Source organism: Grus americana, chromosome 1, assembly GCF_028858705.1.
Source record: "Grus americana isolate bGruAme1 chromosome 1, bGruAme1.mat, whole genome shotgun sequence".
In the NCBI taxonomy this organism is placed as follows: domain Eukaryota; kingdom Metazoa; phylum Chordata; class Aves; order Gruiformes; family Gruidae; genus Grus; species Grus americana.
The window spans coordinates 183,400,825-183,427,848 of record NC_072852.1 but is presented as its reverse complement, the minus strand read 5'-3'; positions in this window follow the sequence as shown (position 1 = coordinate 183,427,848).

Below are 27,024 nucleotides of genomic sequence, written 5' to 3'. Positions count from 1 at the left end.
ACATTTGTTATCGAAGAAATTTGATTTAACTGTATTCTTCTCTCTGAATAATCTCATTTAGCATTAATAGCTTAGCACTAGCAGCTAAAGTAGCTGAAGCCTTAGGCCTCAAGACCTGACCAAGAGTAAACTTTTGGTAAAACTAATGCTGCTGACACAGAACTAGCTGAATCCAGCAGATACGAGTGGAATGAAGAAGATAAGGACCAAGGAATTCCAAGAGAATTCCAAGAGAATGAAGTAGCTTCAGAAGGCCAGCCCAGCAACAGTGAAAGCCAATAAGAAATCAAGAGACCACAGACTGGAATTAAGTGATTGGACTTGAGGATCAAGTGCTGGGTGGTCTAAGTATAATTGAGGGGTGCAATCTGGTGTAGGGGTCCCTCTCTGGAGGTACCCAGCTTGAGCTGTAACCTGAGAACTAACAAAAGAGGAACTGGAAACCTTCACTCAGACTTTACATTAATCAGCGAGTTCCTAGGGCCAGACCTTGTTATGGTGGCCAGTGTGTGTAAATCCATTACACATTGCAATGAATTTCTCCCCTTGCTTCTAGCCTGGCTAGCAACAAGGGGTTCCTGCTATAGTAATTCCCATAACATGCAACTCCAATCCTGGGTTACAACAATTTAAAGGTATTTCCATTACAATCTCCACCTGTGATCCCTTTGGACCAGATCATTGGGTTTAACATTGCAATGAACTCCTCACCTTGCCCCTGCTCTGGCTTGCACTTATCCATCAACTGCAGTCCCTTAGAGGTGTACCTGTTCCAAGTGGAGCCTTATGTAAGCGTCACAGTCTCTCCAGGGGAATACCTGCTACAGCATAGGCTTATCCACAGCCACAGTCACTTTGAGGTGCACCTGTTCCAGCGTGGCCTTCTCCATGGGCCACAATGTCTTCAGAAATATATCTGTTCCAGCGTGGCCTTGCCCACAGCCACAGTCCCTTCAGGAGTGAACCTGCTCCAACATGGCCTTACCCTTGGCTGCAGTCCCTCCAGGGGTGTACCTGCCTTGCCATAGGCTTATCCATGGCCACACACTTTGAGGTGCTCCAGCCCAACCTCATGCACAGCGACAGATGCTTCAAGGTGTATCTTCTCCAGCATGGACCTATCCTTGGACCATAATCCCTTCAGAGGTATACTTGCTGCAGCACAGACATAACCACGGCCACAGACGCTTTGAGATCTACCTGCTCTGGTGTGGCCTTATTCATGGCTACAGACACTTTGGCATGTCCTGCTCCTATGTGGACTCATCCACAGGTCACAGCCCCTTCAACTCAAGTTCACATTGGAGTTTCAGCCTGTCCAGTGCAGCAGCACAGAAAACAGTGATGCTCTGGCCACATAGATAAGTTTTTTTATGCAACTGAAGGAATATCCATAATTATTATCTATGTCAAAATAATAAAATATCTGTAAAGGAACAGATTTGGAAAAACCAGATAGTAGATGAATGCTTGGTTCTTTGAATGTCTTAGCTTACCTGGACACTTGTATTCCTTAAAAGACTATGAGTACAGGATGTCCCCTTCCCAGTCTTTTGCTCTACTGACTACAAAAGGCACTTTACAGACGAGTTAGTACAGTATTTTATGGGGAGGGGATGCTCTAAAGGGATATAAAAGTTACAGAAAAGAGGGTTTCATTTTTAAAGGCCAAGTTGTGCCAAAGGAAAGTATTTTTTGAAGAAGTGTAAGTGTATACTTCATCATATTTTACAAACAAAACAAAATGAGATTTTCAAAGATTTCCTGTGGATAGTAATAATTACAACAGATTCAGCTGCATATTTTTTCTTAGGGCACAAAAGTGTTTTAAACTAATAACATGTATATTCTAAAGGACTAATGGAAAAGAAGGAAAAATAAAAATAATAATTTAAAATATATAATTTTCTTTGTAAAGAATGTTTTTCTTCTTTGGACTACTGATGAGTATTGAGATGTATCATTTTAGCATAGTGTGCTTCATTATTTCTCACATTTGTTCATGCCCTACTTAATCATATCTTTCATTATAGATCTGTTCATTTTCTTTCTTTTGTGATGAGTCATGGCAAGAGTGGCACCAAATGTCCTGTATTCTTTGTTCTGTGGAGCCGTTGTAACAGAAACTGGATCCTTGCATCATTATTTTATTACTTCACATCATGAAATAAATGCCATAAAGAAATGGGCTTACGCAGTGGGTAGTATTTCTAGAGAAATAGTAAGTACTCAAGGAAGACAAGGATTTCTTTTCCAACAGAGGCAAACTATTGGAACTACCACAGATGGAGCTGTGTTTGTTGCCAACAGATCTTCACCACCTGAAGCAAGTATGTTGATCCTGTAATCCTCCTCCCAGGGTTTCCGCTGCCTGTGATCTAAAATGTGGTTTGGGTACAGTACAGCTGTGTAACTTTTGCGTAGACTTCAGAGAAGATGGAGATGAGAAAAAGCAGAGAGAAAGTATACAAGCTAGAGCAGTGAAAAACAACGAGTAAAAATGTGGATAAAGATGAGATTTTGTTTAGATATTAATAACAAATATTTAAATGCTCCAAAATAAAAAAAAATGCTAGAATCAAAAGTGTTAAAATCCTAAGGGAATCAGAAGAGCTTCTCACCCACAAAATGGATCAGCCTGTTTGAACCCCTTCATTGTCTGCCTGACCAAAGCAAGCCTTCAGTGTCTTGTTGGAGGGTAAAAAGATTAACATTTAACCTAGCAGCTTGTTAGTCTTGCCTGTCTCATCTATGTATCAGCTAGCGAGGAAGTGTCTTATAATGTTAACTGGTATATATCTTGGTTATGGCATGTGTTTGGATACTGTTGATTGAAAAGAAGTGACACAGAAAGGGATGGTGACAGAAAGATAAAACATATGCTTTTGTTAGTGTGCTTCTTAATATGGCCAGTGATTAAGCTATAGATATTTTCTTCTATTTTAGAATGTTTCTTAGTTCCTGTGTTACAACTCATACTCTTAAACAAGTATCCACTTCTCAGTAGTGTGTTGTAATGTTATCACAAACTTGTGGCTAACTGTTTACTACCTAGTTTACTGTTAGAATGCAACTTTTTTTTTTTTTTTTTTTTAATACTATTGATTTGCGTGCTCAGAAAAACACTGGTTTTGGTATATTTCTATGTATCAGAAAAAATACAGTTTTTATGCTACCAGACTAGCACTTGCATTAATGCTGGTGCAATTCAGTAGCCTTCAAGGCAAAGTCTCATGAATTCTGACAAAAGAAAATAGGATGTGTCCTATAAATTGAAACTCGCAGTTACACATTTATAAAAGGTATGCATTCCACTAATGTGTTACAAGGATATATTTCACTTGCATACATATTTCATTCTGTACAGCTATATTAGTATTGTTTCATTATGAAGCATTGCATGCTACATTGCTGTTTTGTGGTTCATGTAAACTATTGCCTTCTTTCATGTCTTATTTCATTGAAGTTTTAATGAGTTTTAATGATAACTTTGGTATAAATAAAAAAAGGAAAGTTGCAAGAGATTAGGAAGGAAGCCAACCTGGTCCAGTTTTAGTGCATGTCACTTATAGCAGCAATCAGAATGCTGCTGGCTAGGGAGTAAAACCTATCATTTCCGAAGCAGTCATAGACAATAGAAAACTGGTTTTGATGCACTACTTTAGTTTTCCTCCTTGCAAACAATAGGAGTTGCTAAAATTCTGTATAGGCAATAGAAATCATGGCAGCATAAGCTTATGTTCTCATTTAAAAAGTAAAAGCAATTCATGTCCCTCTGTTGGGAGCGTACATTGTAAACCAAATTGAACTATAGTTGATTTGGCACCATCTGAACCTGATGTGAGGCTGCAGTGGAGCTGCCTGGAGAAATTATTCATGGGTGGGTTTTTTAACACTTTCTGCATTGTATTTTTATTTCATCATCTCATTGATTTTGTTCACATCATAATGCTACATTAAGAAAATGTTCTGGAGATTTCAGGCCTGTAAATAAGACTTTGTTTACCTAAAACATATCTATGACAAATAATTGAATTTAGGAAAGAAAAAACACATGGGCATCCAACTAGAGAACAGAAATAGTATTTGGTATTCTAGGTCATCAGACATAGAACTGAAAAGATTAATTCTGGATATCTTTTACACCATAAACACTTTTTAAAAAATCTACAATTCTAGACATACCATTACTCAGTGAATAACCTATGTGTCTTTTAGCTTCATTAAGTAGTTACTGTTAGGATGTCATTGCAGCAAATCAGCTCTGGATTTGTTAAACTTGATAGATATTGTGAACAATTAGCAAAGCTGTTCTAATATCTTACATTTCTCACTCTCTTGTATTTTCAGGTCCAGACTGACAGTTGCATGTACTGCCTTAGGAATTAGTTGAAACTTACACAAATGGATAAAACATATAAATGCTATAGTTTATAAGGAATATATAGTCTCATGTACTAGATGAGTATTAAGGTAAAATTTCATCCTTAAAAAGTGTGACTTGCTTCCGTCTAGAAAACAAAAATCTGTTTTAGACACCAGAGTAATCTCCCTAGCTGTTACTAATAGTCCACTGCTTATAAAGAACACTCTTTTGTATAATTTATTTCATGCTACTTTCTTAACTTTTCTGCCATGCCTCCATTTCTGCTGGCTTTGTGAATATGTAAGAGAGAACTGAAATCTCTTGTCTGACACTTCCTGCTCCACCTCTTCAACTCTTCCCTCGGTACACCTATGCTATGCAAAAACATTAGATTTCTTTACTTATACTTGCTAATCCCTTCCTCTCTGTGTTTTTAAATACTGATGTGATACTTGGAGTTTAAGAGGCTAAATATATTTCCCTAGCCAATTTTCATTGCTTTTCTTACTGTCTGAAAAGTACAAAAATGAGGTAGTCACTGGGTTCACGGGAAAGCAAGCAACCTCCTGCATAGCGTATGGATATCCATACTAGGCATAGCTAGCAAACTTTGGAAAGTGAAAAGAACTTAGAGACTAGATGATTAATCTTTCAACTGCTGAATGATGTGCCATATACAATGCATCAATGAAATGTGCTTCTCTAGTGCAGCCTGACATACCTGGTGTACTTTGACATTTCCTTCAAATGCATGGACGTTCATTTGAAAACTATTGCCAGAGGTAGAACTGTAGCTTTCAGGTTTAGATTGGTGATGGGTGTGACTCAGAAGGTTTGGAATTCTGGTTTGATTGAGAAGAGCATCTAAATGTTCACAGGCTTAGCTGAAGCTTATTAGGACTACATGAGCCCCCTGAGTCTGCAAAATTGGGGCAGAAATATGAAAAGAGGTTTTCTTGTCAGATTTTTTAGCAGTCTCAGTCTTAGAAGAAAATGCCATGAGAACAGCTTTTCACAATATTTTGGCACCTCTGCTTCCAGACCCAGACATAACATGGCATAGAAAGAGCACATAGAAGCATAACCTGACTGAATTAAAAAAAGAAAATTCTTTGAGTTTAAGAAGTGAGACAATCTTTGCCAATCTCTGGGAATTTTTTTCCCTCTTTTGAACTCATTATCTGCTCTTTAGCCAGGCTCTAGAGAAAAAAGATGCACACATATTAGCATATTTCATTATGTAAAAGGTAGTAATTGTTTTAGTCCTTGAGTAAACTCATCTTTTAATGTGATGAACAGCTACAGCTTTATCCTGCAGTTATTTCTTTAAGAGTAGGCGACAGTACGAATTAGTGGGACAGTCATGTTTTTCTCAAACAGCCATGCCGCCGTAAACATTTATGCTAAAATGTCAAGAAGACATTTCATTTTCAATATTTTTTAATGTTCCACTTCAATTGCTAAGTCAAAAACAGGAAACAATGAATATTTCACTCATCTCTTCTTCACCCAGATCTAGTTACTTTTCAATCAAGTAAAAATAATTAAAACCAAAGCCAATGGTTTGAATTTCAAAAGACATGATTAACTTTGACTAGGTTTTAGGGATGTGGATTATGCATTCACCATCACATAGCATTCAAAGAGAAAGGACTTAATTCTGAGCCCCACAACTAAGAGATTTCCAGCAAATGCCTTCCTGTGGTCTGTAGGATTCCTTTATATACCTGGACCATCTCACCTCTGCTCTGCATTGTTTTTTGTATGTGCTCAAACATATCTCTGTAGTAATTTTTTATTAATATTATCATATAATTTAATACCATAGGAGTTATAGAAAATAATAAATTGATTTGAAAGTTGTATTTTGTTCACTAAAGCCACAGAGATAAATTATATAGTAGCTTGGATTTGAAGGAAAAAAAAAAAATCAAAAAACCAAAAAGAGCTATATCCTCCATGTCCTTAGAGCCCTTAAAAAGAACACTCCCAGTTGAATCATGCAAATAGTTGAAGGCAGTGGGGGGAAAAAAAAAAAAAGAAAGAAAAAAAATCTGATCTGCAATAGTCAGATATGAAAAGCTAGCATTTAGTTTAGAAAGTATTTTTTATCTTATTAGCATCTAATGAGTAACTTCATTTATTACAATTTCATATATAATAGTACTGAACATGGTGCCATGTGAATCATAAACAGATTAAAAAAAACCAACCAACAAAATTTTATGTTAGGTTACTTTGTATTTCATTATGAAACATGTAGCAGTAATGGCAAAATATCAAGATTTTTGTTAAGACTGTGTTATGCAGTTTATCTAAAACCTTGTGGCATAAATTCACAACCACTGCTTCACAGCATATTCAAAATTTTATGTCCCTATCTAGGAAAGAATATATGCAGCATAGTGTAACAAGTGCAGGCTAGAAGAAAAAGAGGTCATACAGACATTTGAAAAAAAGATAGATAGATTCTTTTAGAAAGTAAGGAGCCAGTTGCCTGTGAGAAAATCCTAATATGTAACAACAAAGGAACGAACTAAAAGGGATTTATCATACTCATGTAAGTAAAGGAAACCAATGTTTCCAAACAAGTAAAGAGGAAACACACAAAACATTCAAAAGAACTGATTTGTTTTGACAAAAAATGGGGGGTTTTTTAAGTCCTTTTCCTTCACTGAAATACACTGTTCATCAAGAAAAGACTATATATATTGTGCTGAAAATCTGGGTTTAAAGAACTTTCTGTTTGACTAAGAGGACATCTTGCCATGCTGTATAACTAGATACTGTATCCAAAGTATTAGGTTTGAAAAAAAACCCTATTTGCTTTTCATATATACATTCTATACTTATATATGTATGTAATTATACATTTCTTTCTTCTTGTACTGAAGCAGAGAAGAAGCTATGTACATCATCTGAACATTGTACTAAATGAAGATAACCTTTCTTTGGTCAGACTTAGGTGTGGAACAATGAGTAGTAAAAAGGAAGAAAGAAGCTATTGCTTGACTCTGTATGAGATACTGAGAAGAAATTTAGGTAATTCTTCAGACAATCAGAAAATTGTTCATCATAGTGCTTCAGAAAATCCTTTATTATATTTTATGACCAGGAAAATAAACATCCCTGAATGTTTAAATTTCCTTTTTTTAAAATTATTTTTTACTTTTTGCCTTCATTATAACTATGACGTTAGAAATTAGAAATATACATGAAATAAAAACATGATGAGTACTGCAAAAAAGAAAGACACAAGTATGGCTGCAGGCTAATACTGGTTGCAGACTCACTACTTATGGTAATGGTTTGAAATTAGGCATTTTTCTCACCAAATGAAAGTTATGAAATGGATGGAAATTAAAAACAAACCAACAACAACAAAACAAAACAGAAAGAAAGAAAAGAAAGAACACACAGCAACTCTTTCATTATTTACAATAGGAAGAGTCATTAAGTGCACTCTCAGACAATTCTGGTCTTTAGAAACAGTTCAGAAGTATTTTCAGCAAGTAAAATTTGTCATAATCTTAATGTACCATTTAAAAAGTGATTCTTCATTCAAAAGGAAAAGAAAAGCTGACCGATATATTGTCAAATCTTTTAAGAATTAATTAAATCAAAGGGGGGGGAGGGGAGAAAAGAACGTAGCTTGCACAAGAATGTTCAGACACTCTGCACTTCTTTTAGCAAGACTTACAGATCCGCACAAGGATAGTTTTTAGAATAATTTCTCAAGAGGGAATGTAATGTGATCAACCAAAAAGCTGATTCTCCCATAACAGAGAAAGGAGCAAAAGAAGAAAAATATCTCCAATAAAGTTTTTAGATACATAAAAACTCACCAAAGCTAGTTCTTAACTGTTCCCTTCTTAAACACACTAATTCAACTGAAGAATCCATCTAATTTGATTTCTGAGTTAATCCTAAGAATACTGGTAGTAGCTTTCATGCACATGCCTGAATTTTTGCAGGAAGATCAGACAGTATGGAGCAAATAAGGTGTCAGAAATGCAAAACCACAAAGAAAAAAAAACGAACTGTTGTATGTCATTTCGAAGATAAGCATGGGGAAAAAATGGTGAAGGACTTGGAGACAAAAACTGCTGTTACGTTTGCTCACGATTTTTCCTAATAAGATTGTATATCAGAAAAGAAAACTGCAACTGAAGAATACTGCAATGTCTTGCTATCTCTAAACTGTATTATTGTCTAATTTCAAACTATAAGCTGTCTCATTTCAAACTTTTGGAAACTCAACTTCAGTATTCCAAAAGGTGTTAGAAGAAAGAGCTTGAGTTAATGCTACCAGTTACTGTGTATTCAAGTTTTAATTTCTTTGGTCCATCTAAGTTTTTCTTCTTTTTGAAGTACATGTCTAGAGGCCACTCTACATTCAAGGCAGGGGTCACTTAGACCAGGTTGCTCAGTTTGTTTTTCAGTCTGAGTATCTGCAAAGAAGGAGATTTCACTGCCTCTCTGAGCAACCTGTTTCTTTTGACTTCATTTTTTGGGATTTTTTTCCCCCCCTAATGAGGATTTCTCTTGGTCTAGCTTGGGTCCATTGAATGTCCCTCTGTCATTGTGCATCCCTGAGAAGATTCTGACTGTCTTCCCTGATGAGGTAGATGAATTCAGTAATGTACAACAGTGTTATCCAGAGATGCAACGTGGCTTTCATTAGACAAGTAAAAGGACCTGAATCTATCCTAGAAATGCAAAGTTGATTATGAATCAAGACTATGTGAGATATATGTGTCACTGACTATACATGCACATCTACTGCATATACTGATTCTAGAAAAGAAACTTGCGTGTGGTTGCAATACTGCAAATCAATACACATGAGAAGTTGGGAAATACATGAGAATTTACAAGCAGAAAGTGGAAAGAGAATTGGAGTGCTCCATTCCTCACCAGCCCTGGAACAAAATAGGAGTGGCTCCTTTGACTACAATTGACAAAGCCACCTCATTATGCAGACTACTCCTCAGGCACATGACAGCTAGATGATTTGTCAGACTTGATCAATGCAAAGAAGCATTTCATTGGATATGGCATATGAAAGGAGGAATAAGTTGCATATAATAAATTTCAGGTTACTTATGCCAATCAAGTCAAAGTTATTTTCCATCACCATCTACCACCCCAAGTAAAGGGAAAAACTGAAGCAGCAGGTAAATTTACTAAGATTCAGTTAAAGAAAGAACAGAAAATAGTGTATGACAAAGAATTCTTAAATCAGTCTTACAGATTATGTCAGTAGGAGCATGTTACAATTCCTGATGTCAAAAGACAGATATGCACTGATGCTGGTTGCCTTAGCATTATTAGACATGTCAGGTTTGGAAGGAGAAACAGACAAGTGTGCAAAGGCCAAAGCCTGGACAAAGTTCAGGTCTCCTCACTCTCAGATTACTTCTTTATAACTGTTTATTTGGGAGCAAGATACTTGTGTTGACTGGAAAAATATCTATTTCATAATGGAACACTGGTTAGACTTCTATTTCATTGTTGCTCAAAATAGCCTTTTACTAATAAACAACAAATCTGTGAATGTAGTCAAATTTCTACTTGGACGTGTTCTGCTCAGATAAAATGACCAGGATAGTCATGTAACAGGCTGACAAATGACTAATAGAGATCAGAACATGATCTTAAAATGCTACCATGGCCTTCATAGGAGACTAAACTGCAAGACAGACTCCTGACTTAACTCTAAGCAATTGAACTCATGGGAAAAAAAAAAACAAAACAACAACAACAAACCAAACAAACAAAAATCCTAAACTACATGGTACCAAGTTTTTGTTTTGTTTTGGTTTTTTCTTTTATAAATGCAATAATAAATAAATTCCCCACAGGGGCATTGTAGTATGATTAGAGCATCATGTGTACTAGTTTAGAGAACTACATTTCCAGCTGATAGTTGCTGGGAGAAAAGATTATACTGACAAAAAGTCAAAACATAAACATTTTAGTGTTTTGAATCTTTTCTTTTATATCTTTGACAAAAAAAAAAAAAAAAGAGAAAATGTAATTGTTAAACAACATAGGATATAAGCATAAGTAGCAAATGTTGTCAGCTGAAAATATAGTGTTAATTAGTAAAAAATTACTAATACTTTAGGAATATCGAATGTTAATGGATGATGACCTTCAATTGTTATGTCTAAATTAGCTGAGACAAGAGGAGGGGAAAGGAAAGGAAACGTGAAACACCTAGAAAAATATAACATGATAACACAAGCCAACATGAAGATTGTGAAAAAGGAAGTGAGGGTTCTCTAATTTCTGGGCCTCCATAATGTTTATAGAATTTTATCACTCATTTACCTAAAAGCAGACATAATAACTTATTTTTTTATTGTCAGAAAAAAAATAGACAATGAGAAAGAAATAATGCAATGTATTTTCTTTTTCATGTAGTCTTGAACAAATGCACTTAAAATGGCTTCTAAGAAAGTTAGAGTCAAATCATTTTCATAGATTAGAAATTACCTAACAGAAAGCTATATGTAGTTCATTTTCTCTTTGCAAATAGTCTTATAGTGATGGATCTCAATAATCTCTTTTAATGGTATATTTGTAATGTTTTAATGGTAGTATTAAGAATTTTAAAAAAGAGAATTACACATTTTGATCATGACACAGCCCTTCATTTTAATCAAGACTTGAGCACTCTGAGTATAAGGGAACATTTTGTTGGTAATTGTGAATCAAAGTATGTTGGAGATCAGAGTTTCAACTTGAGAGTCAGCATGAAAGTAGGTGGAATCTTATTGTGGAGAATTCAGGGAACACATTAAAAACATGGCACAGTGAAAAAATAATAAATAGTGTGTAAATTGAATTGGAAGGACAGACCTTTTTTGCTTCTACCACGTCCACATGCTCACCTGGTATTTCTCAATCTACCACTACATCATAACTTCAGAGTCATCCAAACCTTGCAACATGCTGATACTACTTCCTCAGCATCAAAATATATGGAAGTTTCAAAAAACTTTTCTTGAAGAGGTGAACTGAAGAAAGAACCATCTTTTTCCAGGAGGCAGTATTTGATCTGGAAGAGGATGAAGATAAGCAGAACCATCCAGCCCTGAGACTTGTGTTGATGGCATGAGGGAATCTAAGGCTACATCTTCATTAGCAATTTAGGGCACAAGAGAGGTTCTTTTTCTTGCAGATTAACTTTGCATTCACACTTCAAGTATAAAGGTGTGGAACCAAGGTAGCAGTGTAAACTGGGAAGCTATCAAGACCAGCCCCTTGCAGTGGGGCTAATAGGTCCTCCAGGCTTCTGCTCGTACAGAGGGTTCTTTTACTTGTAGCATTTGATTTGAACTTCACTGTCAGTAAGAGGCAATGCAGACCTGCAGTTCTAAAATCATAACAAATGACTTCTAATCAAATCCCTTTCTTTCCCCTTTTGCAGTATATCACTAAGTAGTGCACAAATACTTTATGAGTACCTACAGTAGATAAACAAAACTGGATAATACAAGTAATATCTATAATGAGCAAGTTTGTACGGTAAGACTTGACACACTATGTTATCCAAGTGCATTATTCAAGGATACTAAGGGCATAATTCAGCATCAAAAAGGTTAATACTTTTGTGTACAATCTTTATTATGTTGTTAATGAAATATAATTAGCTGAGTCTTTGGAACACAAAACTTGCTGAATCTTCAAAAAAATATCACGAGGGGCAGAGCATGACTGGAAGAAAATGAGCTCCAGGGTCATGGAAAAAACATGCGAATTATAGAAGAAAAGTATTTCATTGCAGTTATCAACATGTGAGAACAATGATCTGACTATCAGTAACGTAATAAAACATCAAAAGTTCATATATAAAAAAGCAATAAAAGTCTGTATAAAAATAAACATTTTATAGCATTTAAAGCACTTTTATTATGATTAGAAATATGCAGGTGTTAAAATATTCATAAGTTTTGACATTGTGTTACTACTGTTTAAGAGAAGCTTTAGAAGCCTCAGATTTTCTGGGCTGATGCCGAGAAGATTGAATGTCTGCCATGTACATTAAAGATTAGTCCCTGTGACAGGCTCAAAGTTAAAAATATCACGTATACTGAATCTTCTCAAATGTCCATCAAGAAATCTCACTAAGTCTGCAGTTAGATTTTGATTTAGATAAAATTTCATTGGATAACCCTTTGCTCAAGACAGATCTTTAACACCGGATTTTTAAGAACCCCATCCATTTTCCCTATATCATACATGTTCTCAGTAGCTGGCAATTTTTCACTACGGCCCATGCTAACAATTCATGAGTTTTGATATTAAAAAGTGATTAAATAAGTGAACTGGTTCAGAATAATAGAAGTAGTACTTTCAGAACTACTTATTAATATCTATTACTAATACTTCAGGTATTTATGACTTACATATGCAATGTTTTATACATTTTTTTATTATTATTTAATGCAGATAGATCAATCCTTCAGTTACAGACAAGGTTTTTTTTTTTTTTTTTATCAAGCAGATAAAGCACCCAGAGATAGTGTCTGCCCTGATCAGAACTACACTACCCATATGGAGAAAGTCCCCATGTCTGCAATACACCTACACAGGTTCCTCAGAGGAGACTGTGGCATGCTATTAATTCAGAAGCTAACCAGCGAAGACAGAGAGACAAGTGACCAGTTCGTCTCTTTCATTTCATACCAAATCATCCATTAAGGGCTGCTGGTGGTAAGCCACAGGTAAGAAAAATATGGTCTTGACACATCATCTTATAACAAGGCAACGTTACCTAATGAATACCTACAAAAGGCTGAAAAGGAGGTCAGGAAAATGAAACAATTCTGAAATATTAATGGTTCTACAGAAAGATTGGTTTCAGCTTTCACTAAGCCCGTATAGACCACATTCATCAAAACGGTTTAGAAACATAATTTTTGACTCATCTCTAAGCTTCTGTAAACTTGTTATGTTTGTGAACACACCTAATTTTACCCTCATGGTACCAACAAACTTGATTCTTTTTTTTCACATGGATTCTAGCCACTTAAAGTTATGTCTTTACCACCTTACAACTCAATCACTGGAATTTGCTAGACTGCACCTGAATGTGAAGGACTCAGAATCAGGACTCAGAATGCAGCTGTTTATATACAATCCAAAGACAGAATAGAATGAAAACAAACTGGTAAGGACAGAAAAAAAACAAAAACCAAAAAACAACAACAAGAAGAGTACCTGAGTATAGTAGAAAATATGTATTATTTCCCAGAGCATATATTTTCCCTTAATTGGAAATGGATTTCCAATCTGAATGTATTTGCTATGTAAGCAAATGCATGTAAAATGAAATCCCCATGCTCACACAGGAGATAATATAATTTATCTTTGAGTTATGTAATCAGTATGTTGTTACCTGTTTCATCTGCCCAAGGTAACCAAATATGTTTTACAAGGAACATTTGTTTAAGGCATGTATGGGCACAGCATAGCACAGCACATTTAGTTGTCATGAATTAATGGCATCCCATATAGTACATCTTTCTATACATTGCTATATGGAAGAGCTGTATAACTTAATACAAAGTTTTATGTTTATCCTACAGAATAAACCAGCTGTTCTCAGGGCCCTTAAGGTTTTGGATTAGTTGTGTATTCTTTCCTTCCTTGGTATGTTTTCTGAAATATATTGTGTATGATTTGTATCAAAACCTTGGGTCTTATATTGATTTTATTCAAGGATTATGGTTCATCCAACTTCAAAGTTGTTATCTTGGGTCTCTAAAATTTCTGAAATAACTTGCCAAGTTTTGGGGAAAAAAAAAAAAGCAGCATAATCTCAGATCAGACAGTCTCGTGTGTACTGCTCTGCAAGGAAATTGAATGCTTGCGGAATGCTGGTAATTTAACCAAGTCTCAGAATAAACATTTCTAAAAGTAATAATGACTTATAACAAAACAGTTTGTTAAATAAAAATGCAATTTTTGTTGTTAGTTTGTTCAATTTTTATCTTTCCCTGCCTTTCTCTTTTCTGCTGAAATAAAACCACTTCTAAGCTTGGATGTTTTATTTTCATGTTTAAACAGATGGCTAAGAAAAGCTTATGCAACTCAAACATCTCACCTAACCATTAATCTTCATTTCAGAGCAAGTGCTGCACATTAGTTGACACTATTCTATAGGGACTTTGTGAAAGAAAATCCCAGATACATCCTCTCCTTTAACTTGTAAAGTTTACTTTTACTTTGTCCTACTGCAGCCTTACTTTTCAAAAACAAAGTAGAAAAGGAAGACTAGGAAGGGGGTAGGAGGAGGCAGGCAGTAGAGGAAGAATAGTTGGAGCTGAAGCAAAAAATGCCAGGGTACTAACACCGATTCTGACTTTTAATTTGTTGTGAAGTATACAAAATATATTTTTTTTTTCTTTTCATTACAGTGAAGTTCCTGGTAGGAAATAATACTATCTACAAATCTGATAAAGCTTTGCAACTTGCAAATAGTAATGACAGGAACAAAAAGCCTTCTGGCACCCATTTCTACACTATAAATATGTGTTTTGAGGTTAAAACACTTAAGTATGGCATTTGGATAAGACAGTAATAAATTAAGCTTACTAGTTCTGGGGGTCAGAATGAAAAAGAAGTGATTGTAAAAAAAGCCTGTAACTAAAATCTGAGGAAATGAATAACCTTTTCTTGTCTGAACAAAAGGCATACTTCACATATTCTTATTTTTCGTTTTCTGTGCTGAAAAAACAGTGCTTGGGGAATTACAGACAGCATTTCCTGATTTTCTTTTTCATTTTTGGATCTCACATAGGACTCTGCTGCTAAGCAGGACTTGGCAGATTATTTTGATTAAATTCTTCATTCATTATTACTTTACTATAGTGTTAACATTTTTTCCCAATTAATTAATTTCTTTCTCCACAACAAATGGAATAGGCACTTCAGAGTTCATGTTTGTGCAGCCTAAGCTCAAGGCTCATTAACTAACAGATCACTAATAATGGCCTTTTTCTCCATTTCTTGTTATGTAATGTAGGATGTCTTCAAATCTTGGTGTGCTCCACAGAAACCAAAACCTATTTAGCATCGCAGATTAGCAAGTCACAGAAGACTGACAGACCTTATACCAACCCTGCAGGTATACAGCTATAAGAAGAAAGCAGCAAGACAAGGGCTAGAGAAAAGACTTTCTGTATTTGGATAATCCAGAAATTCAAAGTCTGGCTTTGAGATTATTAAATGTTAATGCAAGAGATGTGGGTCTTCCAGCAGCTCAGCATTTCAGCTCATGGCTGAAACAGTCTTTTGGCTTTCATCAAACAGTAAATGTGACACTCAGACTACAAAGTTACACATGATTCAATTCCTGTTTGTACTCTTCAGAAGGAATAATAGGTTCACATCTTTTGTTATAGATTTCCCAGAAGTCCCTCTTCAGCTGCTTTGCCACAGTCTGCAGCATAGAAGAATGTATTCTAGCTGTCCCTTGATAATGTCATCCATAGGGATAATATTGAAGAAATCAAAGGGTTCTACTGACTTTGATCTGACCCAGGCCTAGAAAATGAAAACACAGCCCAAAAATTATGTATTGCCAGGTTTTTATTTCTTCTTCTTGTCTGGGATATTTTCTGTAGATATGCTTTTGCTTTAGAGAGTGAAAGAGGGCACTGATAAAGGTGAAATACTGTTTGATAGCAGATCTTCCAAAATTGGGAGAAGGCAATCCAGTCTTTGGAGTATCTGCATATTTATACTGATATCTGCTTATTTCTTATAAAGAATCAGTGGTGAAAGTTAATCAATCCTACTCTTTCTTGAAGACTGTTGTCTAAATATTAATTAAATATAAGGCTTGTTTAGCTGGTACTTTGAAGTTCTTATCAACTCATGGAATCAGAGCCCAACTAGAAAATAAAAATAAAAATCATACTTTGTTGAGGGTTTTGTTTGGGGGTTTTTTATTATTTTTGCAAGGAATATACATTATTGTAGCCTCATTTTGGCTTCCTGACAAATGTAACAGTAAAGAAAATAAATTAAAATAGATATTCATTGGCAGCTAACTTTTTTAAAACTTGAAAGATATCAGCTTGATGATCTCCAGAAAGCATTTTTGGTAGCAATATATGAGTAGAAATACTGTTTTGTGCCACTGTGTATGTGGGAAAATCTTAAGTATTAACATACTATAGTTTCAAAAAATATAAATTTGTTACTAAAGCAAAACATTAGTGCTATACAGTGCTTAATATAAAATTCACTGTGTAAATTTCTCCATTAAGCAGTATGTTGATGGAGGTGTGATGCTCAGAAAGAGGTACAGTTTGTTTCCCATTAGATGCTATTCAGAAGGCACTCTGATTTTAATACATTCTTCTGATCCCCATTTCTAGATTTATGCTTCCATCCATGACTTTAATTTGGAGTGATTTGTATCCCACAGTCTGCAGATTTAAATGCACTACATTTGCAAAATTGTTGTATTATGACAAACCAGCTACCAGAGATGGGTAAATTAATTCCCCCTGTTTTGTTGATGTTGTTGTTTTAATATCTGATGTGGAACTTAACTCTGACATATTACATGACTGCTTGTCTAAAAATCTACTTCTATTAATATCATAGCATTGTTCTACATTATAAAAATGTGATTTAAGAACACATTTGGCTTTCATCACATTTTTCCACTTCCTTTTGAAATTAAACTTAAAAAATCAATAAGTAGATAGCCTGAGTAAAGATGAATCCTATGCATTTTGTTAACCTAATTATTTTTGTTTAATTATGCAAGTTTCTTGCATACTCATTCTTATGCTTGTAATCTTTCAAGTTATCAAGGGACCTGAACTAGCGTTTCCTGAAGCAAGATAGATGTCTACCATTGCTGTGAAACTATGGAGGCATTTAACAGATCAGCCATTGTGTGGATAAGAATAAGTAGATCCTCTCTGTTTGCAAGACTGATGAGTAAAAAATGAATTAATGTACTTCTCTGAATGGCTGTCCTTTAGCAGTATCTAATTATTTAACTTGGTCACTTAAATAAGTTCTGGCTAATTATATTAATTTGTTTATGAATATTCAAGAGAAACAAAAACAAAACATGACCGATTTTTTTTTTCCCTTAAATCTAAATCTTTACTAAAATTGCTTGCTAACAACAGCAATGAAATTAAAATGTGCCTTTTATATGTGGGTGTATATATTTATATATATTAAAAAATCACTGAAGAAAAAGTTTATTGAAATAATTTTCTTGTTTCAGAACTGCACTATAGACGTAACCCCTTCCATTTCTTACAATTACAATGACCTATCTGAACCCTGGAAAAAACAGTCGAGGTACAAGCAGGGACTAATTCTTACACGTACTCAATGGTATCAGCGGGCTATTTGTTAAGTTACAAAACTGTAAAGCCTTGAGATGTGATAAAAATGCAGATACTTGGTATTTACTGAGAAATGCAGAATCAGCACTTTTCATGGAAATGCAAATATCCCCCAATAGACGACATACAGTTTTATACTTTCGCAATATATGAATTTCATCTTCAAGTAGGATGTTCTCAATAACCAGGATTATGGATCTCATGCCATGGATCATATATGCCATACCATAAGCAATGTTGCAAAGGTCATTTAATTGGGGTGCTGCGGTGAGAACAAAGCATTTGTGATGAAGAATTCTGGGAGGCAGGATGTGTTATGACTGACATTCCTGTGTGGAGTGGGCTTTGCCAATGGTTTGATTTTATTGCTGTCTTTCATTTGTTTTCTTTTTGTGACTCTTTTAAGTATCCGTGAGACTTTTTATAATATTATCAGTAAATTAGATTCTGAGCAGCAGAGCTTTCATGGAAGGTATGTGTGTACTGTAAATGGATATGTATGATTAATAAAATTATGATCATGGTGTCAGGACCCAAAGTACACCCACAGGCTCTACAACTCCTTTCCATTCTCTCAGGAAGTTTTTCTGATCTTCGCTCCAAAATGCTCCAAGTTTTGAAAATCTTTCTGAATGCTACTCAAAAAGAATTAAAAGCACTGACAAAACATTCAGCATTTAATCAGAATAAACCTTTCCTCTGATCCCACTACAAAACATAGAAATTGTTTCAGAACACATTTTTCACAAGTCTGAGGACTGAAGTTTCAAAATCACTGGCCTTTATGTTAGTTAATGTTTTCAGTTTGCTTGTGGACAAGCACTCTCAGCAGAAACACCATCACAATTGGCAATCTTGATGACTGCCTCAGCAGGATAGCCAGAGAGTTAATGAACATGAAAGCTGAAATGGTTCAAGTTGAGATGCACAGCTCTATCCTGTTGGTAGAGCACTTCTGTTTTTTCAAAGTGCTACAGATGGAATCTTTTATTAGAGTTACAGAGAAGAGCTTGTTCCTTGGTTTTGTCTTAACCAGGGAAAATCAGCAATTGTAGGGACAGGAAATGAGTTTTCTGGCTACTGTTTTTCTGTGGTAAATGATATATTACTAATGTAATTGCTAAACCCTAAAGTCTTTTGGAATGATAGCCTATGGCATACAATATGATAGATTTGGATAATAAGAAGCTGTGTTAACTCCTTTTATATACCACAAATCTCATATAGTCAGAAGTTAAAAAGTAGTCATAAAATGTAGCACAAACAAGAGAACAAGAACATTTTATAAAGTAATTTGATGTAGTTTTCCATGTCACAGTAGGTCTGAACATAAGCCTTCTCTGTGCAACCCAGAAGCTTTAAGCAGAAAAGCTTGATGTGTGTGGGGGGCAGCTGAAGGCAAAACATATAGTGCCTGAGGCAATCAGCAGTATCTCTGAATCCTCTTGAATATTTCTGAAAATGCAGTAATTCAAAAGTATGTTATGAAAACTTATATGAACTTCATTCCAGTTAGAAGAGTAAAAGGTGGTGTTACCTCATTTCTGCATGATACTCAGAATTATATTCGTCACCCAGTGGACACAGGAATTCTTTAAAGCAATCTCATGCCTCAGATGAAATATCTGGGAAGGAAAAATATTTATCATCTCTGTTACTTCTACACCAGACAAGAGTTCAGAACACATTACTGAAAAAGAAGTCCCTTAGTATTGCTTTTCTTCTTCACAAAGCACTCCCAAAAATTAGTCAAGGAGCCAATAAATGGATTTATGGTTCTCTGTTCTGTAGTGCAACATAAGGCTGACCACTGAAATTGCTTTTAGAAATGAACAGGATCCTGAATAGCAGAGATTTTGTCTTCCTTCCTTCCTTCCTTCCTTCCTTCCTTCCTTCCTTCCTTCCCTCCCTCCCTCCCTCCCTCCCTCCCTTTCTCTCTTCTCGCTCTTCCCTCTCTTCCCTCTCTTTGTGCTGGACCTCAAGAGACAAGGCCACTGCCTCCAGCAGCTTCAGCCCAGGACCCTCCTGCCCAGCTGCTGCAGCTGAGCCCCGTGCCCTGGTACCTGGCGGTCTTTGCCCAGGCTGAGGGACATGGCTGCTACTCTCCTGTTTGCAGATTCGATCAGTAGAGAAGCTACTGACCAAGTGTGACTGAAGATGTTTTTTTCTGACTGTTGTTTTTGTTAAGACTAATTGCTCAGGTTTTATGTATCTGTGTGTTTGTCTCCCTCCTTTTCCTTATCCTCCCAACTGAGAAAATAAACATTCTCAGGCTCCAGGTATACATACCAATTAGTACAAATGACCAGGTTTGTTCTTCTCAGGACCTCCCTTATCATGTGTCGGTCAGGTTTGTCTCTGTGTGTTCTTGTTTATGGCTCCATTGATCAGAGACCCTTAATGGAGCAGATATTCTCCATCCGCATACCCTTACACTATCCACTTCAGAAGGAAGCTCCCATGAGCCACCAACAGGAATTTCTACTCTCCAAAAACTGATGGAAACATCACCGAAAACAAATTCCAAGGCATTGGCAAAAAGATCAAGGAACACAAATACACAGAAAACAACCCAAAAAAACCTTCTTGGTGTAAACAAGATAAGGGAAAAATTAAAGAGAAAAGTTAATTTCCCACACACTGGTATGTTACTGTAAAAGAATGATATTAGAAAGAAACTATAGCTATTTTAGTTGCTTTAAGGTGACAGTAATGAAATTCCCATGCAAATAAATTTATAGCTTTTTATTTTTCCTCAGTAATTACCTTAAACATTGAAATTAACCAATCTGACCAAGTTGGTAAGAAAACAGAAGCATAAACATATTGTGTTTGTCCAGGACTTTCAGATAGCTGATAGATAGCATGACAAAGAACTGTCTCTGTGCTGGATTCTAAGCTCTGTCCACTACGTCACTCTTAATTGGTGTCACCTCCGTTTTTCTGGAACAAGCAAACACTATGCTTTTCTCTGTTAGAAGCTCGCTATCTTGCTTTTCCATATGTTATGACTGAAACATAGCTCACTCTGATTCAGCAGTGATAAAACGCAAATACACCTGTAAGACTAGATATTCTTTGTATAAGATGTTTTTGAATTGAGAGAAGATTGTCAGAAGGAAATAAAAAAAAATAATTTAAATCCTGTGGTTTCTTGCTTAGTTTTTTACTCATTTAGTAGCTAAGCTAAATTGTAAAGGGAGAGGGAGAGGTGAAGAGGAGGCAGGGCAAGGTGAAACAAAGCTAGGCAAAACAGAAAAAAAAGGAGAAGCAGAAAGGAAAGGAGAGAAGAGAAGAGAGAGAAGCAAGAAAAGAGAACAGAAGGAAAATGTCTTATATTCCAAACCAGGTCTTGCTGTAATCAGCTGTAATTTTAGAACTGAATCCCATTGGTTTCCAGCAATATCCCATCGAGGGCAAACAGTAGAAGGGAGGAACTCAGGATAGGAATTAATTATTGAAAAACTAGAATCCACTGAAACCATTCAGTTTCTACAAGCAGAAAAGAGATATCAGTATATCTGCAAATAAGAGATTTCAAGATGGTAAATGATGATTAAAGAAGAGTTTTCAGGAATATGTGAGATGTAACAGAAGTACAGATAATGGTTTTATTGTAAGTATCTTGTACACTGTTTCTTTAATAGAATTCACAATAAAAATAAAAGAGCATCTAAAACTGATAAGCATAAACCCCCTACTTATTGGCATTTTGTACTTTTGGACCCTGTAATAACTTGTTCAAAACTGTGCAAGTATTTTAAATATGTTTTTGGTGTCTCTTCCTTCTCTAAAAATTATCACACAGATCAATCTCCTTTACCTTTCAGCTAAAAAGTAAGACAGAAGTAAAACTATTGCAGCAGAAGATCGAACAACGTTAAGGGGCTGAAGACAGGTATGTATAACTTCAGTCACAGCTGAAACACACGTGACCAAGATATACAAAACCTTTCCCAGCAAATCATAATTTTGTCAGAAATGGAGAAAAGTGCAAATTGCTTGTATGCAAAATAGATTACGGTGTTGAATTACATAGAGAGCATTTTCAGGTCCAAGAGTCAGCAAGTGCTTTTTCTTAGATATTTAAGTAATACTAAAAGTATCATTAAACAGATAGCAAAACCATAAGAATTGGACTTTGTCCCTGATGTCAAGAATGGAAGTCCTAACTGTTAGTTTACAGCTCTGTTCAGATGTTTTAACAACCTTTATGGATGTGATAATCGTTTCCTGATAAGAAGTTATGTGAATATGAGCAGCGTTGATTAAGAACTTCTAAGCTCTTGATAAAGAATTTCAAAATTCTTTTGATATATTTTCAATATGTATATTTTCCAAAGGATTGTTCTCTCTTGTTAGATTCATTCCTTCCTCACAAAGAGAAAAAAAATTAAGTTGCCATACTAACATACTGCATTAACATTAGTTCTCAAATGCAAGTCCATAATTACTCAGAGCATGACAAAAAAGACAAGAAGCCATATAGTGTTTACAGAAATCAAATCCAACAAGCAAAATGAGCATGAAGTTTGGAAACGTGCTCTGAAAGACAGTTTTTCACTACTGAAGAGGCCATTACTGTCAATATTTACAACAATAAGAAATGGCATAAGATTTTCCAAAGAAGAATTCCAGTTTTCACCTCAAGGCTTAGAGTTTTCAAAGTGTCAAAGATTTCTGGGTTTGTTTTGTTTTGTTTTGTTTTACTTTTCATGCCAGAACATCTAATTTTCCTTTTCCTCTTCCATGTTAGAACCAGACCTGTAAGGAACCTTTCTGGAAAATACAAATTTTTCACATAAAGTTCACCATGCAGGATTTTAGGCTAAGTGAAGGAATGAAGAACTTAACAATCACAAGTAACAGGGTCTTATGGGGAAATATCAAGAAACATTAGTAACTGCTGGCACAGTTATTTGGTCTTTACTATAGTAAAATCTTTTAAGTAGTGGCTGTTCCTAAGTATGTATTTGTGCAGTGTTTGCACAATAGATCCCTTTCATTATTGGAGTCTGAATAAATTTCTGTAATACAATAAACAAACAAATAATAACAAATGAGGAGTGTTCAGGGAGGAAAACAAATATAAAGTCCTGTGATGTTATTTTTAATCCTGTGATATCTAAAATTGCTTTTTAAACAATGCTGTAACATTCAGGAAATGTACAGAAATCATTTAAAGGCTGATGAGATTCTCAAGGGTGAATTGTACGCAAGTGTTCTGTTTGCTGTGGGAGAATTCATCAAAGACTCTGCAAGCATATTTAAACTTGCAAGGTGAAAAATAACAATATCCTGTGCAAATGAGCTTACAATACTTAAATTCAGTTTTAATGGTAGTATATAATTGAACACTATTTTCTGTATTTTAGTTGCATTGCTGATGATCCTCAATGACCACTTATGGCATAGATTAGGTTTCCTATAACGGATGAGCATCTGAAATTAAGTCAGCAATATCAAATGCTGTAATTTAGCTTTATCCCATTATTAAAGCTATAACGAGGGTTATATTATCATAGAATCATGGAATCATTTAGTTTGGAACAGACCTTTAAGAACATCAAGTCCAACCGTTAACCTAGCACTGCCAAGTCCACCACTAAACCACATGTCCTCGTTTAGGCTGAGATAGAGTTCGTTTTCTTTCTAGTAGCCAGTATAGTGCTGTGGTTTGGATTTAGTATGAGAATAATATTGATAACACAATGATGTTTTTAATTGTTGCTAGGTAGTTGTTGTGTCAACACTAAGTCAAGGAGTTTTCAGCCCTGCCAGGTGCACAAGGAGCTGTGAGAGGACAGCCAGAACAGCTGACCCAGACTAACAATAAGGATTTTTCCTACCATGTACCATCATGCTCTGTATATAACTGGGGAAGCTGGCCAGGAGGCAGAATTGCTGCTTGGGAAAAGATTGGGCATTAGATGGTTTTATTTTCTTTTCACATGTGGTGAGCAATTGCATTTGTGCATCACCTGTATTATTGTTATTTTTGTTATTATTGTTATTACTATTATTATTATTATTCTCTTCCTTTGTTATCCTATTAAACTGTCTTCATCTCAACCCACGAGTTTTTTTTTTCCATTCTGCTCCCCATTCCCTTGGTGGGGGGAGGGGTGAGCAAGCGGCTGTGTGGTGCTGAGTTAGCAGCTGGGGTTAAACCACAACACCATGTCCCCAAGTGCCACTTCTACACATCCCCCAGGGATGGTGACTCTATCACTTCCCTGGGCAGCCTGTTCCAATGCCTGATAACCCTTTCCGTGAAGAAATTTTTCTTAATATCCAATCTAAACCTCCCCTGGCACAACTTGAGGCTGTTTCCTCTTCTCCTATCACTTGTTACTTGAGGGAAGAGACCAACACCCACCTGGCTACAACCTCCTTTCAGGTAGTTGTAGAGAGCAATAAGGTCTCCCCTCAGCCTCCTTTTCTCCAGACTAAACAACCCCAGTTCCCTCAGCTGCTCCTCATAAGGCTTGTGCTCTAGACCCTTCACCAGCTTCGTTGCTCTTCTTTGGACATGCTCCAGCACCTCAATGTCCTTCTTGTAGTGAGGGGCTCAAAACTGAACACAGTACTTGAGATGCAGCCTCACCGATGCTGAGTACAGAGGGACAATCGCTTCCTTAGTCCTGCTGGCCACACTATTTCTGATACAAGCCAGGATGCTGTTGGCCTTCTTGGCCACCTGGGCACACTGCTGGCTCATATTCAGCTAGTTGTCAACCAACACCTCCAGGTTCTTTTCTGCCAGGCAGCTTTCCAGCCACTCTTCCCCAAGCCTGTAGCGTTGCATGGGGTTGTTGTGACCCAAGTGCAGGACCCGGCACTTGGCCTTGTTGAACCTCATACAGTTGGCCTCAGCCCATTGATCCAGCCTGTCCAGATCCCTCTGCAGAGCCTTTCTACCCTCAAGCAGATCGACACTCCCACCCAACTTGGTGTCATCTGCAAACTTATTGAGGGTGCATTCAATCCCCTCATCTAGATCATTAATAAAGACATTAAACAAGACTGGCCCCAATACTGAGCCCTGGGGAACACTGCTTGTGACTGGCCACTAACTGGATTTAACTCTGTTCACCACAACTCTCGGGGCTTGGCCTTCCAGCCAGTTTTTTACCCAGCAAAGAGTGCACCTGTCTAAGCCATGAGCTGCCAGCTTCTCTAGGAGAATGCTATGGGGAACTGTGTCAAAGGCTTTACTAAAGTCCAGGCAGACAACATCCACAGCCTTGACCTCATCCACTAAGTGGTTCACCTTGTCATAGAAGGAGATCAGGTTAGTCAAGCAGGACCTGCCTTTCATAAACCCATGCTGACTGGGCCTGATCACCTGGTTGTCCTGTATGTACTCTCTGATGGCATTCAAGATGATCTGCTCCATAATCTTCCCCGGCACCAAGGTCAGACTGACAGGCCTGTAGTTCTTCAGATCCTTCTTCCAGCCCTTCTTGTAGATGGGTGTCACACTGGCTAACCTCCAGTCAACTGGGACCTCCCTGGTTAGTCAGGACTGCTGGTAAATGATGGAAAGTGGCTTGGTAAGCACTTCCACCAGCTCCCTCAGTACGCTCAGTCAGTGGATCCCATCCAACCTCATAGACCTGTGTGTGTTTAAGTGGTGTAGCAGGACACTAATCATTTTCCCTTGGATTATGGGGGCTTCATTCTGCTCCCCATACCTGTTGTCCAGCTCAGGGGGGTGGGTACCCAGAGAACAACTGGTCTTACTGCTAAAGACTGAGACAAAGAAGGCATTAAGTACCTCAGCCTTTTCCTCATCCTTTGTCACTATGTTTCCCCCTGCATCCAATAAAGGATGGAGATTCTCCTTAGTCCTCCTTCTGCTGTTAATGTATTTATAGAAACATCTTTTATTGTCTTTAACTACAGTAGCTAGGTTAAATTCTACTTGGGCTTTGGCCCTTCTACTTTTCCCCCTGCATAGCCCAACAACATCCTTGTAGGCCTCCTGAGCTGTCTGCCCCTTCTTCCAAAGGCGATAAACTCTCCTTTTTTTCCTAACTTCCAGCCAGAGCTCTCTGCTCAGCCAGGCCGGTGTTCTTCCCTGCTGGCTTGTCTTTTGACACATAGGGACGACATGCTCCTGTGATTTTAAGATTTCCTTCTTGAAGAATGTCCAGTCTTCCTGGACTCCTTTGCCCTTCAGGACTGCCTCCCAAGGGACTCTGCCAACCAGACTCCTAAATAGGCCAAAGTCTGCCCTCCAGATGTCCAAGGTACCCCTCTCCTTACTCCTCCAAGAATTGAAAACTCTAACATTTCATGATCACTATGCCCAAGACAGCCTCCAACTGTCACATGAGCCACAAGTTCTTCTCTGTTTGCAAACCACAGGACCGGTGGGATGCCTTCCCTAGTTGGCTCATTCACCATCTGTGTCAGGAAGTTATCTTCCATGCACTCCAGGAATCTACTAGACTGTTTCCTCTCTGCTGTATAGTATTTCCAGCAGATGTCTGGTAAGTTGAAGTCCCCCACAAGAACAAGGGCTAGCGATTGTGAGACTTCTCCCAGCTGCTTACAGAATATTTCATCTGCCTCTTCATCCTGTTTGGGTGGTCTAAAACAGAATTGCACCATGATAGGTGGACTTGTTACAATAGTCAAACTCTAGATAATCAAAACACTCCCTAACATACAGGGCCACCTCATTACCTCTCCTTCCTTGCCTATCCCTCCTGAAGGGTTTCCATTGCAGCAGCCCAATTGTGTAAGTTGTCACATCGTGTTTCTGTGATGACAACTATATCATAGGTTTCCCACTGCACAATGGCTTCCAGTTCCTCCTGTTTGTTGTCCATGCTGCATATATTGGTGCAGATGCACTGCAGTTGGGCTATTGATCCTGCAACATCTTTTTTGAAAAGACCTAGTTCCTATGTGACTGTTTTCAGGTGCTTCCATGGTTTCTAACACATCAACAACCCTTGCATCTTTGCTGCTGCATGGATCTCCATCCCCTACCTCCACTGAGATGGCAGCCTGAAGGACCTCACTATCACACTGTCCCGTAAACATTGGTGTGGTGCCCCAGGCTTATCTCTAGTGAGTCTGTTTTTAACCCTTTTCCCCTTCAAATCTAGTTTAAAGCTCTTTCAATGAGCCTTGCTTACTCCTCTGCAAAGACGCTTTTCCCTCTTTGAGTTAGGTGTACCTATCTGTCACCAGCAGGCCTGGTGTCATGTAGACCACCCCATGATCACAAAGCCCCAAATCCTGCCAGTG